The 15,298-nt window shown below is 36.0% G+C and overlaps 1 protein-coding gene across 2 annotated transcripts in view; it reads right to left on the bottom strand.

Annotated features, from left to right (window-relative positions):
* Positions 1–15,298, bottom strand: part of adamts2a (ADAM metallopeptidase with thrombospondin type 1 motif, 2a) — a 189,621-nt gene that overhangs the window by 36,536 nt on the left and 137,787 nt on the right. The window lies entirely within an intron of this gene.

Raw genomic sequence — 15,298 nt, 5'->3', positions numbered from 1 at the left:
ATTGTATTTGTTTTGGTTCATTTAATTTCCCAACAAAACAAAAGATAAAGGGGCTCAAAAAAGCATTCCCAATTGGATCTTAAGTACTGTATTTACCTTGTTGACAATGACTTAACAACCTACAGTAAGTGAAAGAAACACTTACTTACACTTTCCATGCATGATAGAAATAACCATAAAATTCATAAACATAGTTCAGATTTCTGTTATTGAAATGCATCACAATTTGTCCATTTCAAACGTTTTCCGCACTTACAGAAGGATTACATGTGAAGCTTGAATGTTACCATGATTCACTTTAACTTTAAACCAGCTGGACAATGTAATTTCTAATATACTAATTGCTTAAATGCATTATATTAGCTTAAATTATTTTACCTTAAAAACTATGTCAGTGTATGTAGAGCTAATATTACAGTATTTCTAAAATAATTTCTGAAAATTCTAAAAATAAAAATGAATTAATCTGTGTAAATATCATTTAATCCAAATTTCCATTATGGATTATTTATTACATAGTTCTGTTATGTTGCATGTTCGCAGTGTACAATATTCATCTAATGAAAAGATAAATTAAATACTACAATGCTTAAATGACAATGCTTAAATACATCACTACAGTATTGCTGCATATGTGAATATTATAATAATAATAATAATAATTGCTTACACTTATATAGCGCTTTTTCTGGACACTCCACTCAAAGCGCTTTACAGGTAATGGGGTCTCCCCTCCACCACCACCAATGTGCAGCATCCACCTGGATGATGCGACGGCAGCCATAGTGCGCCAGAACGCTCACCACACATCAGCTATTAGTGGGGAGGAGAGCAGAGAGTAATGAAGCCAATTCATAGATGGGGATTATTTGGAGGCCATGATTGGTTAAGGCTGAATATTGTACTTCTGCTCCTCTTTGTGTGATATTTCTACTCATGAAATCAAACCAAAACATATTCTGAATATTTAGTGTTATTTGGATCCTTCATAATGTTTCTGCTGGCTTCTATTTCTCTCAGACTGCTTTTCAAAAGACAAAGTGGACACATACAGTATCTACAAATGGACAGTAAACGTGTTTATGTCCATCACAAAATAATGTCTCCACAGTCCATTTTGACTCTTTAATTTCTCTTTTTGCACTCTTTGAGTACTGAGGAACTGTATGGATTGACTTGATATTTATTTGTAAGGCTTCTTTTTTTACGCACAAAACACTTATTGTATCACTCATATAAAGGCAAAGGCTTGCAGTGGATCAGAATAAGAGTGATGAGAGATCAGATTGCCCATGTACAGTACACATTGCAGCCAACACAAAAGAGCGGTGCACACATTTGGATTATTTATTTTATTAGACAAGTTTTAACAGATCATTATTAGGTTTCTACAAATAACTGACAGGGTGTACGAACCTGGTCAGTTTGCTCATCTCATATGCAACTTATGCAATCTCCTAATAAAATGAAAACCAATAGCCTTGCTTTTATACTGTAAAAATGAACCCATTCATACATGTGAAGAAACCAGAATGGAAATAATTTCAGGGCCGGATACAGTCACAGCTTGACAGATTTTCTGTCATTATAAAAGGTCTAAACACCTTTCTATTTTACCGTGGCGCATACCTGGTCTAGACTCTTCTCTCCTTACCTCTCAATTCTCACATAATCCCCTTCCCAAAACTCCAAAAACTCCCAGTGGGAAACAGTTGGAGAGACACGAAACCTTTCATTCAGTTCAACTAGAAAGCATTCGAGACTCTCCTGTTAATTTGATGAGTTAACATTTAAGTATGGATATTTACAAATGCCATTAGGCCGCTGTCGGATCGTTTGGACATTGATAAGTTCAGACTGACATTTAGCAGGGTGCCGGAAACTATAAATGTAGAGCTCCTGATCATTACAGAGGGCTACATTCATTCACTTGTGTTGGAAAGCCAAAGCAAGCAGTCAGAAACGACTTTGCAACTATGGATAAAAAAATATTTTCATCTGCTTTAAAGCTTCCAATAATATTCTATTACCTTATAAATTTATAAATAATACACACCTATAAGACTAAAAGAGATTCCATATTAAAATTGTCAGAAAGTTCCCTGCACTGTTTTTTGACAGACTCCATTAATTTTTTGCACAGTGTCCTACAAAAATATTCACCCCAATCGAATGATGTCCCATTATGACAAATTACAATACACTACACATGTTTTAATTCATTTTCGTAAATAAAATATTTTTAATCAAAAGATGAATGCTGTGACTGAACTCCTTCATTTGTGAAACAAGTTAAATGTCAGCAAATACTACAAAGGAGAACCAACAACTAAAATATTTGATTGGTTAAGTACTCACCACCCTAATCAACATAATAAACTTGAATATTTTGAATATGAGTATTCAAGTCGTATTACACCTAGACCAACAGTTGTAAACAGGTGCCCTGTGTTATATGTACTGTATATTTATGACACAGTGGCTTGTTTTATTCTGCCAGAGCATTATATCATAAAATGTTATAAAAATGAATGTTTCTAACATGGAAGCAGCTAATTCAAATCTTGCAACTAAAGACTCTTCATAGATTTTACAAGACTACTCCTTTACTTTCTGATCAAGGCATCTTAAAGATCAACAAAATGTCGAGAAATGTTTGTTGCCTGGCAACGCCAGGGGTCACAACAAATGATGACTGGACCAATTAAACCGAGACTGACCTGTAGGTGAAGCTTAATGAGGTCTAAATGGACTGTGTTGCCATTCAGCAGTTTCTTTCCCTTTTTTAACCACACCCCTCAAGGTACACAAATGCTATACAAAGACTAGGGACCGAAACCTCCAGTGTATCTGTCCTTACTGACAAGAACAGGATAGTTGATAGTTTTCTTTTTGTGTCAAGTTCCAAGGGACACATTCTCATTAGCACAGCCCCACTACGTTTGAAGGTCTCAGACGAGTTTCATTATTTAGATTTCTGCTACCGGCTAACTAATGAAAGCCTAGAGGTCAGGGAGTCAGAAAATCATTAGGGCTAGATTAATAATTCAGTAGGGTCTTCCACGGTACTGATCCGATGCTTAAGTTGAAAGAGAAAGTGGAAGAGAGAGACTGGGTTGTAAAAAGGGAGAGAGAGGGTAAGACTAACAGAGAGAAAAAATGATAGCATGAGTGAGGAAGATAGTAAGAAGAGAGAGGAAGACTTACGTCTCCCAAGGTAAAAAGAGATTAGAATTTTTTGGGGGCCTAATTGTGCCACAGAGAAAGGCAGATAATTAAAGACAGATTATGCTCTCCACATATCCAGCCTTTATTAAATTCACATTCAAATGAGAGTCTATTTTCATGAGACAGCAAGGGATTGTATTTGCTTAGAATGTCTGTTAACAGATTCGTGGCATTTATTCCTGACATTTAAACTATTATTACCTGGCTGACATTTAATTTCTAATGAGAATAAAATAACCTGTTTTTAGGAGGAGCGGGTGCTAATCATGTCCTCACTCCTCTGATCAACTCAATTTTATGTTTAAAAAATATTACAGTTTTTTATACACTAAAAGTAAAACAGGCTACACACACTGTATGTCCTATCCAGACAGGACAAACCATTGTATTGCTTAGGTGTAACAACTTTTTATAGTAGTATGTGGTGCATTCACACACACTAATTGGCAAACACTTGCAGAACATGGGGGGATTGATCTTTTCATCCTTTTCAGAGAACTGTGTAAGGAGGTTCAGTCACTTCAAAAATAATCTAAAAATCAGTTTCTCTAAACGTTTGTGGAAAATTTTAGAGAATGCTCCAAAACACAGTATAAGCAGCTTTCCAAATCCAATTGGAATATTTTGGACAGTACATGCTATTTGCACTGTGTATTGTTTAGTTCAAACAGAATATTTTGTTTTGTGAAATGCATTAAAAATAAAGGTGGTTATTGTATTTTTGGAGTGACAGACTTTGTGAGTTTTTCCACATGGCTGTGAAATTGAGTATTCCAATAGTTCCCTCCTATCTTCACAACTTGGAGCACAGCTAATGGAAGGAGTTGAAGATACAGTCTCAGGCCTTTGTAAGTAATGAGATAATTTAATTACTGTGACAAATAGAGCTTCCAATTCACATGAGTTAAGTGTGAGATTTTAATAAGAGATTATTACATATGAGGGAGGCATGGAGGCACAGTCAATAGCATTACTGCAAAGCAGCACTGGGGTTTGTATCTTTGTATGTTCTCCCCTTTCTCTCATGGGTTTCCTTCTATAGTCCAAAGACATAGGAGTAGGTTCATTGGCTTCTGTGAAAAAGTAGCCTGGGTGTGAGTGTTTCTATTTGTGTTCATGTGTGCCCTGCAATGTACTGGTATCCTGTCCAGGGTATATCCTGTCTTGAGTCAATTGCTTGCTGGGATAGGCTCCAGCTCTCTGTGTTGGATAAAGCAATTAGAAAATGAATGGAAGAATTATTACATAGGATTGTTAGAAAATGAAATTCATGACATTTTCTTCATAACGAACTAAGTCATTTAACAGTTCTTAGAGAACATGACGATGAACATGTTCAAAGAACAAATATGTACCTTTTACAATTTAGTATATTTACTGTACCTACAGTATAAGTATATTCATTATTTTTCATAAATACAGCTTATCCAAGATACAGTATATTTCAATGAAATGAAAAGACATTTTAAAACAATCACATAAATGCTTTTACAATATAGAGGTTTATGCAAAAAATGAATCTAAATAAACACTTGCAAGAGTAGTTGTCAAGGCTCTACTGTTACCATAGATGCGGTCTGGGAGTCAGTTTATTTCTGGTGTAAATGTATTTTTTTCTGATATTAAAATATCCAAACACACATTTCAAACAATGCAGCATGGATTTGGGTGACAGGAGATGAGTCCTGCTGGATGTGAAAATACCTTCAAGTGGTGCAGAGATGCGAGTTTTAAAAACTCTGAGGTATATAATGGGAGCATTGATACTGATTTCACATCTAGTATACTCTGCTTCTACTACTGTACTCTGCTGTATAATATCAGAAGAATAAGCATTGATTGGTGTCTAAAAATGTGAAACTAAAGAACAATGTATGTATTTTACATTTAACACATTCACACATACATCCATTAAGATTTCAAATATTGAAATATAAAACATACAAAAGAGACCAATAATACAAAAAAATAATCGCAGTACTGGGTCCCTGGGTTTAATTTCTGGGCTGTTTGGAATTTCCATGTTCTGCCTGTGTCTGTGTGGGTTTCCTCTGGATGCTCTGGTTTTCTCTCACAGTCCAAAGATGTGCTGGTTGGTTAATTGGCTTTTGGGAAAATTGGCTCTGGTGTGAGTTCGTGTCTGTGTCTGTGTCTGCCATGTAATGGATTGGTGTTCCATCCAGGTTGTATTCTGCTTTGCATCTGTTGCTTGTTCAGATAGGGTCTGGCTCTCCTACAAAACTGAATTGGATAAAATGTTGGATGATGGATGGTTATTAAGTATATTCATTTGGAAACTGGGTACATACAGAAGCTTTGCTGTTGACAATGACCCATAGACTTTAATCAAGTCATTTCAGTTAGACAAAAACTAGATAAATAAATAATAACTGGAAAAAATAACTGGAATAAAGCTATAGTCCTTTTAGCTTTTTTTTCTATTCAACCTCAATTTATTAATTGAATTATAGTATTTGGTATGTTTCACACAACTAACACTACACCAGTAAGAGGGATACTGAATGTTACCTGCAATCCCAGGACAAGCTCATGTGTTGCCATGAAAGCAGACCTCAGATACCACTTGGTGAGACATGCAGTAATATGAGTGTCCCATAAATAATGTAATTTCAAGATTCTGTTTGAAAAGTCTTGGAGGAATGTGCTCTGTTTAGAGGGTTCACGGAAGATTCACAGAGGAAATGTTCGAGTGTTTCCCTGACCTTGAAAGTAACCTGCCCTCAATACCACAGAAACACATAGTGGGGGTGGTGAGTGTTTGATTCAGGCCCATTGATCCTGGATCAAATTATAAGGTAATCAATTTGTTTTTCCACCTTGTCATGCTGGTTTTTCTTTAAGAGGTAAGGTTATTGGATTCTTTTAGGGATGACCGAACAAATACAGGGGTGACTGGGGAGCTGTAAGGCTAGTTTCCAGCTGAGCTGCAGCTGGAAGTCAGAATAAATGGGATATTAGCAGCTGTGATTATTATTATCATAAGGAGACAGACACCTCATAATTGGGTTTTTAGAAGAGAGAGACACCAGTTACCAGGAGCTGCTGAAAGTCAAGTCTCACATTATCTTACATTTCTTTTTTTATTTCTTTCCCCAAGCAATTTTAAGCAGAAGGCAAATGCACTGTTCATGGAAGGTCTTTAAATCAGCATCTTCTTATTTGGTAATGCAGTCTTTCAATTCAACACTGTATTTTGAAACAGTACTGTACAGTATATCAATACACCATAAACCGTAAAAACATCTTTTTACAGCATTTGTTTTTTGCAGTGCAAAAAAAGTTTGGTATCAGTGGAACAGCCAAACCTTCTAAAGCATTGCAAGCAGTTTTATTTTAACACAGTTGCTTTAGATAATACAAAATGACCAATAAATAGAATGTTTATTGTACATGTTAAACTAGGGCAGACTTCTAGTTGAGTTCATCCTTCTTTGTAATCTTACCCATAGTGATTTCAACAAACAACACAAAGTTTTTAATGTTGATTCAATTTGAATGTGAAGTTAAAGTATAATTTGATTTCCATCCATGTGTGATAATGCCATGATAAAGGAATCTGATTATCGGAAGATAAACAATTGTCCTTGCATTAATGCATTTTTTGATGGAATGGAATTCAAAACTAAATTAATGTTCATGTTCCAACCATGTCTCAGTTGCAGATTTATGATTTTTAAGCCTGTCAACAGCTACAGCCCAGACATCACACAATGTCATTATTTTCTCACTGAACATACTGTAGTTACAACATGTACTGTATGAAAGTGGAGAGCTGCATCAGTATGCAGGCTGTAAAGAAATGAACATTTTGGCTAATGAGCCTTCTTCATGTGTGTGTAAAACATGTAGGAAACATGTCACTTGTTGTCCAGACATGACAGACCAAATTCAGCTGAAGAACATGGCAGATATTTGTAATTGTTTTTTGTGGACTCCACATACACAATAATACCCAATACTCACACACTCTTTAATCAGTGATAGGCAGTTCTAAATGCACTAAAATATTAATAGAAGAGAGCCCTAATGGAGCTTATTTGTTCTGAACCTATAAAGACAAATCCAAGAGGACATGTCTGTCGAAGGCAGATTCTGTGGCCTTCACCCTGTCAGAAGCCTAAAAAGCTGACTATGCAGATCAACTTGAGAATTTAATTCATGCACATTCTGTAGCCTTGCTATCCCAAGACTTCTAGCTCAAAGGCACTGCAAAGGGAGTGTTTTTCTTGTATAGTTCTCTGAGAGCATTCAATATTAATCAGCTCAGCCAGCACCCTGGAGCATGGTTCCTAGGAAGAGCCTGCCTGTACTAAACCCCTAGTATTGTATAAATCACTAAACTGAATGCTTTATACAATAGAGCTGTTAAATTGTTTATTTTTTAATATGATACAAACTATTAACATCACACTGATGTTACTTTAAAATGTAACAATGCTTATAGATGGTATGTACAGTAAATAGAGTTTTTTATAACATGCATCAATAAACATCAGGATTTATGCATGGAAGCAGTTTATTGCATGGCTCTTGTTAACTGCATCACCTATGTACCAGTATTTCCTAAAGTTAAAAAGAAGTATGAAAGAGATTTGTTAGCAAGAGGAATGAAAAAATGTTTTGGAGGATTAAAATGACAGAGATCCATTTTTAAAGTATATCTAGTAACTTAGGGCAAGCAAGTACATTTCAGTGCTGGTTCTTAAATTTGACCCCTTAATTGATATTCAACTGGCTCAATGCCTTATTTGCAAAGTGGGCCATAACAGCTAAGATCATCCAGATGCACACACTAAGGCATTGTGTTAAATGCTGACCAGTTTTTCTAACACTGCAATATGCCTATCAGAGGACAGACACACATAGGACTCAATCGTCTCAGCACATGTTGTGTGGTAAACCTAGAATCTAGCAACAGAGTTTATCCCACTATATTATAATTTGACAGTCTGAAGAGTTTGGAGATGGTGATTACCAGAATAAGGAGCAGTTTAAACTGAAAAAATGATTGATCCCTCTAGCGAGACCTTAAGATTGTGGTTTTATCTTGCTGCCATTGTATTCTCTTCCTGCTGAGTGTGCCACAAAAGTAGTTAGTATCAGTTTCTGAATGTCGGATGTCTGCCTAACCTCATCCGGCATCTGCGCTGTTGGATTCACTGGGGTGCAGTCATGCAATACAATCTGGGGCTCCCCACAGGACCCTGAGCTACTGTACAAATGACAAAAATCTTACCCAATGCATGGATTACCTTTCACTCCCTGCTGTGCATTACATCAATGAGATGTCCAGTCCCGTGCTCTGATCTTGTTTTTTCAAGCCAACATTTCTCTGTGTTGTAAATAAAAAATAAAGCAGCGCTCTACAGCTCACAATGCTCCTGTTCCTGCTTTTATTACTCTTATATAACGTAAACTAACATAGCAGGTTCGCTGCAGGCCTTAGACAAATCCATACTGCTTAGAGTTTATTGTGCAGCCAAGGGAATTGTGTCGATGGAGACAATATCTTCCCAAAAAGTAAACCGCCTCAGATTTCATTAAACTGTTGCTCTTCTGCTTTTGAAGTCTTCCAGGCAGCACATTTCCGTTTCTCCCACATGCTATCCTGAGGATTCAACAATACTGTACAGAGACACATTACAGTAAAATACTACATCTTTGAGATTCTCAGCTCCTAGCTGTTTCAAGGCAAAACAAAGCATGTCTGGATAGCTGAGCATTTTGTTTCACGATAAAAGTATAAATAGATGCAAGATGCAAACCTGTGCCAGCATTGATTTGGTCTGCACTTCAACAGTGCTGAAAATGAGGTGGTAACTGGAGAAAAAGTATTTCTTTAAAAATAATATAATTTGTTGTTTCTTCATTAGTAAGGAAACAATCAGCGTAATAAGAAATTAAAGTTTTGGCTAATGTTTTCATTGGTTCTGAAGGGCAATATAAGATGCACTCCCAAAACAGTAATATGCATAATAATGTGTCTCTCACTTAACAACGTAATTACCAAAAAGCATGCAGTTTCCGTGTACAGTTTTTACAGCATATTACATTAGCTTTAAACACATTTTAAGATTATTATCAAAATGATTGTACCTTTTTTTTAGAAAAAACAAGTATGTTTTTTCTAAAATTAAAAGTCAATGAAAAGTTTTTTAATGAACTGTTTTTTATGGTCTTTTTTCTCTGAAATATGTTTTGTTTGGAGTATTAGGAACCTGTTACATTTGTTTTACATTGAAAAATCTCTTGTTCAAAAAAGAGAAATAAAGTATTTATTTTTATAAATAAAATATTGATTTTATTTATACATTTATTTTTATTTTCTGTATATAGAATACAGTGGAGCAATAAAGAGGAATTAATTTGCTTCATTTATATTACTGAAGAAGTTTTGGTGCGCTGAGATTCTTTCCATGCATAAATGTTAGTTAAACAGTGGCCATGTGCTTCCAAAAACCAGGATCCTTAGGTTTTTGACGAAAGTCTCCAATTGTCTTTCACTATAACTAGAGTTGGATACCACTGGCCTATACCTTAGTGCTTAATAGTACTAAACACTGATTTGGACTTTCTGACTTGGAGAATAAGGTTAGAAGTCCATCAACACCATTTCGTTTTCCAGTGCCAGATTTTAATCCAAGGTGTAAAGGAGTTCAGGTATAAAATAATTGAAGAGATTAAGTTGCAAGGTAGTCACCTAAAAAGGCCAAAAGAACAAAAAAAACCCCAGACATATCTTAAAATTCCAACAAAAGCACACACTCATTAACCATTCTGCAGTGTCCTTAAGCTTAAATGCCTTTCACAGTTTCCAATAGTAGTGTTTAGTCTGTGGCCTCCAAACGAAGTGTGTGACACTGAACAGATGCTACGCTGAGTTGCAGCAGAGATGAGCTGAAGCCACTTGTTCCTGGCGTGGGCAAAAAGGTGTCATGGCACATTTCTGGGCTTCTGCTTACAAGACACTTCAATAGTGCAAGCTGTCCAAATGTCGCTTCGCATTTCTTCAGCCACAGCCAGGCCTTTGCTGCGGGTTTGTATCTGGCTGTCCTGTAAGCTTGGCTAATACTGCTGCCTAAACTCCACCTACCAAGGAAGATTTTATTCTCCTTTGCTTCCAGTCAACCCCACTCTTCCTTGTTAGCTCAATGTGTGGAGATCCACATTAATGGCAAAGACCTTCATTATAATTACAATGGAAGTGTAGTTAGTGGCCTGGTCTGATCTCTACATTTACTTTATTTAAGACAGCACTGGGAAATGTAAATTTTATTAAAAACATGTGGCATACGCAAACACAGAATTTTCTTTCTAGATGCACTGAATTCTACAGCAATTTAGTACCACTTCAGTAAAATATGCTTTTCCTCTTAAAGTCCTAATTAGAATTCTAATCAAATCTGGAATATGTTAATCACACTCAAATATAAGAATGTTTATCATTCATGAACTGAGCTAAATATATGAAACAAAGATAAAATAAACAAACATGAACAAAAACAGAAAACTATTTGACATTCCAATCCTTTTTACTGTATATGACAATCTAAATCACAGTTATAAGAGAAATAAAGAGGAATGACTGCATGACTTTGGCAGAAGGACCAATGCGATGAATGGTTCTTGGTTTGGTTATGTTGTAGATATTACCACAGTATCAATATTTGTTGACAAATGTCACTTTTTGCTAATTTAACTAGGTCTTGCATTAATTCAAAACGTCAACTCACCTGCCATTTTTAAGAGACCAAATCAATTCCAATTTTTTATTTGACACTGGCCTGCTTTTTGAATAGCTGTTTTAATTTTATGCACGCCCATTTTAGAACTGCCAAATGATTTTCAGGCTCACATCAATGACTCCTGTATCCACATAGGGAGAATGAGAAAGGAAAGCCATGTTCCTTCTACCCACACATCAACTGAGACCGTCATCTTTTGACACACAAGCTTCACAGCACCTGACAGGAGGAGTATGTGCTTACTAGAGCAGCGACACATCCTTTGCTCAAGTCATTGCAAGCCTGCAGGTACCCAGGAGGTTTGGTGAGCCTTTTGTTTCACTGGAAAGTAAAGAGAGCCTTGGGTAGGGTAGCTGACTAATTCAATTCTTACCCTGGAGGCTCCACCAATTATGTGCCACCATTTGGGGAATGGTTGTCACAGTCACATAATCACATTACCTGGGCTCAAACTTGAGATGTCAAGATCATAGCACTCCACCTTATCAGAAAGAGTATATTTTCATGACTGTTGAACCCTGTTTATTGGGGTCCACTTACATCTGCGTTTAGATAATTATAGATGTTGATTGTTTGGGGCAGAATTGTGGAGTTCTTGAGCCACAGCTCTTGTTGTCACCCCTCTAGGTCTTTGTGAACGTGGTCAGTGATGGTGCACAAAAAGACAGTGGGTACAAATAATATTATTTTAGAATGGCTGTTCACTGAATTCAGTCAGGCATCAATTAATCCAGGAATATGTTAAGAAGCCGCTGTTCCTTAAGGTCATACAGTCCATGTACTGTACAAGGATATTTTAAAATCCTACAGCAGAGTTTGATGTGTAGCATCACAATTCAACATAATCTGCACCACACTAATGTCCAGGAGATACCACAGTGAGGAATGACATTAAATGCTGCCTCAGTACCTCTTAATAAAACTTTTCACATATATGCAGGAATTCCAAGAGGATTTAAACAACATTTTTTATATTTACTATTTCTTTTTTCCTTGCAACATGGTTTTGAAAAGATGATACTCAAACCTTTAGCAGGCAGATATTTTTGTCCACCTGATTACCCCACCCTGCTCTCCCTTTATATACAGTGGATATAAAAAGTCTACACACCCTTACTTGAATTGCAGGTTTTTGATTTAAGATTTAAGATTTTAAGAACTAACAGTGACCAAAGATTAAGCACCACTCACTTACAATCACAGTGGTTGTTTAATCTGAAGAGATGAAAAGCAGTTCAGTCAGTTCTTGCATTGATAACATACAGACGATCCCTGAAATTTCAAATTTTGTCAACCCCTGTACTCAAGAGAAAGGCAGAACAAGTCAGCTGACCACAGTATTAACCTCGTCCCATGATCACAATAGTGGAGTCAATTTCTCCAACATTCCAGCCAACATTACAACACTATGCCAAAAGTGTTTCATCTTACCTGAAGCCTATCTAAGGAATAATAGGATCACATGAGTACTGATTTGCCTTTTTTTCTTATTGAAAAATCTGTCCAAGGTTATTAACATTTTAAGATGGTTTTGAATATGTAAAAAATATTTTTTGACCCAAAAGCTTATACAGTATTTCCCAAAGACAGAAAAATCTGATGAATATAGTGTACTGTAAGTTGATGTTTTAAAAGTAAAACCTGGCTGAATATTATATGCATGCAAAATTCTGATCTATATTAAAACACTATACAGTTTTGCTAAAGTTTTTATAAAGCCAAGATGAAGAAAGTTTTTTGTCCTGTGTCTCCTATGTATTTTACCCCATTCCCAAAATACCCTGAAATAACTTTTAACTGATATATTGGGAAAAAAATGTGTAGTCATGTGCAGCTATGTTGTCACAACATAAATTGTGGAGACAACATAAATTGAAAAAACTAACAATAAAACTAACAATAAAAGAACATAATTTTGCATCCATGGTATTGCCAGCTTAAAGTGGGGGTGGTGGTGGAAAGTGAGATAGGATGAGATTGTAGATTTCAGCAGCTATGGCTACTGCTGTGTCAGCCATGGCCAAATAAATCCTTAGACCCTGGAAGCCAGCCAATAGGCAGGTCATTAGTCAGGCTCTAAGAGACTGCACAGTGATGGAAATGAATCCCATCTGCAGGACCTGTGCCACTGTGATCTCAAAATATGCCACCCTGTGAATATTTGTCATTGCGATCAGAATGTTTCATAAAGACACCTTTGCAGAAATCCAATATATACCAACTAAGCAATCCCAACAGGGAAAAAAAAACACACATTTGACATTTCCTACACCTGCTCCCCGTTGCAACTACTGCATTAAAGATTTAACAGGCACATTTTGTCTCAGTGTTTACAGTACTAGTGCTTTCTCACACACCAAACTGAGGAGTTTGGACAGCAGGTACTGTTCACTGTATTGCTACCACCTCTGACTTACAAAACTCTAAAGCATTTATGCAAAAAAGTGGGTATGAACCCAGAGTTAAACTGTCTATACTTATTGCACATTTTTACCTTTATTTAAGCAGATGTACTGGCTGTTGCTTCAGATGTTCCTTTTTTCTAACAGAAATGATATACTGTAGGCTCATAAAAAAACAACTTTTCAATTGAATTTTTAACATTATATTAACTCCTTTTTTGTGGTTGTCAACCGGCTGTGTTTTTCCACCCATTTCTCAATTTATTTCCATGCTCTAATCTATCAATCCTCAGAATTTTAATCAATCAATCAAAGTTTATTTTTCAAATGCAGAACAATACAGCGTGCAGCAGTTATTGCTGGCAATGAAATGTCTTTTCTGCGAGCTCATCAGGGGGGAATAAAAATAAAAATAATAAAATTAAAAGTTACAGAATAAAGCCACATAATAATAGTGCAATAAAAATGTAATTTAAAAAACTCAATATAAATTGAACTGCTACATATCCAGAGTGTATGCAATACATTATGTCCAAATATGCAGTGTGCCAAATACAATGGAAAACTGTATGTCCATGTAAGCTGACCATTTAACAAAGACCATTACGTTGGTTGCTGAAGGTGACTGCAGTTTGGCTGTTTAGCAGTCTTATTGCCTGGCGGTAGAAGCTGTTCCGCATTTTAATGCATTATGCTGCTAAATACTGTAGCCAAAACTTGTATTATACTCAGCAAGGTAACACATCTATTGAATCTGACATCATTTCTTGTATTCAATAGGCTGTTGTTGCCGTGTACAGCAATTAAAATGGCAAGAACTAACTTTGTAAGGACCATGAATACAAGCTTTAAAGATTTCATGGTTAGAAAAATAGTGCATGATTCAGGAAGAGGGGAGAATGACTAGTACAAACAATATTAATGAAGGGCAGTAAACTCAGTGTCAAGGATCTAACAAAAATACAGTATGGGACAATTTCTGGGACAGTTACAGTATTTCAAAAAGAGAGCAATCTCATTAAATCCTGGACAAGGGGGAACCCAAGCTCATTTTGCTTTTACTTTTTTTCTTAGTAAAAAAGTCAGTAGTTTGTTCAAATTAAAGTGAGATGGATGGCCTTAATTTGTGGCATCTCCTGGAGATGAAAGATAAAAGACTGAGGGTCATTTAGAATGGCTCAAACCAGCCTCTACCTTAGGCTTAGGCAAAACCAGTCATTGAGTGGAGAAAAACTGGTACAGTATGTGTTTTGTATTATATATATAATTAAGCAAGGTGATGAATTTGATTGAGGCTTACACACATTAATTCAGCCAAGCACTTGAGTATTGAGAGAAAATGGCAGAAGACCCAGCTGTATTCAGCAACTAAATCTGACCTTTCTTTTTCTGTTAGCTTTATCTCCCCTATCACATTTGATGTGTTTTGAAGATACTCTACAGCTATATTTATACTTTATAGGTTTTTGCAATCCAGTCCTTGATGCAACAGCCCTACACGTGCTGTGGGTCTCATGAATTAATCTGTGGTTTTAGATTCATGTGGAAAAGATAAACTGGTCAAATTGAGCCTTAATTGCATTCATTTAACCTTCTTACTGAGGTCTTTGAGATCTTGTGCCAGACCTATAAAACCTGCTGGACTGATGCCATCAAGGATTGGAATCTAAAATAGTAATACATCTTAAATTAAATCTTTCATTAAAATCTTTAAAAATAATCATAGATATCAATGAAACACAACAGAATACAATATTATTAACTAATGTTATTATTGTTGGCCCCATATCAAAATCTTGGTAACGAATAAATAGCCCAAATGTGGCGAATAAAGCCGCTTTAAACATAAACAACCCCAAAACATTAGGTTAATAAAAAATACAGATATGTGTGCACATTCCC

This window comes from Lepisosteus oculatus, chromosome 11, assembly GCF_040954835.1.
Source record: "Lepisosteus oculatus isolate fLepOcu1 chromosome 11, fLepOcu1.hap2, whole genome shotgun sequence".
NCBI lineage: Eukaryota > Metazoa > Chordata > Actinopteri > Semionotiformes > Lepisosteidae > Lepisosteus > Lepisosteus oculatus.
Note: the sequence above shows the minus strand (reverse complement) of the source record. Positions and strands in the feature narration are given on the sequence as shown.